Source organism: Sesamum indicum, linkage group LG1 (genome assembly GCF_000512975.1).
Source record: "Sesamum indicum cultivar Zhongzhi No. 13 linkage group LG1, S_indicum_v1.0, whole genome shotgun sequence".
Lineage (NCBI taxonomy): Eukaryota > Viridiplantae > Streptophyta > Magnoliopsida > Lamiales > Pedaliaceae > Sesamum > Sesamum indicum.
This window is the reverse complement of record NC_026145.1, coordinates 9,989,699-9,990,032: the sequence shown is the minus strand read 5'-3', so window position 1 is coordinate 9,990,032 and position 334 is coordinate 9,989,699. Positions and strand designations below refer to the sequence as shown.

The 334-nt window shown below is 53.6% G+C and overlaps 1 protein-coding gene across 1 annotated transcript in view; it reads right to left on the bottom strand.

Annotated features, from left to right (window-relative positions):
- Positions 1–334, bottom strand: part of LOC105160920 — a gene marked incomplete in the record, with an annotated part of 2,506 nt that overhangs the window by 477 nt on the left and 1,695 nt on the right.

Here is a 334-nt window from a genome sequence, read left to right as displayed (position 1 = left end):
ACACAAGTGAAGTTCCTGATTGACTTCTTCAGATCTATGTATATGTACTCTTAAGCCAAGGCAGGGATGCTGCAGTTGCGCCTGTCCCTGTCGAGGCAGTCAAAACCCTCGACCCTCACGGCCGGATTGTTGCCAAAATTTGCCCTAACGCAGCCGCCCTTGCGGGTGGACGATGGGGAAGGTGCCGGCCCAGAAGGGATCGGGATTGCTCTTGGTGATACAGGAGTAAATTTCTCATCCCCAAAACGGGCATCTTGAATTAGTGGGTTAGATACTCTACTCGGCGGCGACCCGCAAAAAAATGGGGGCGACGAGGCTACCTGTGCGACTGACT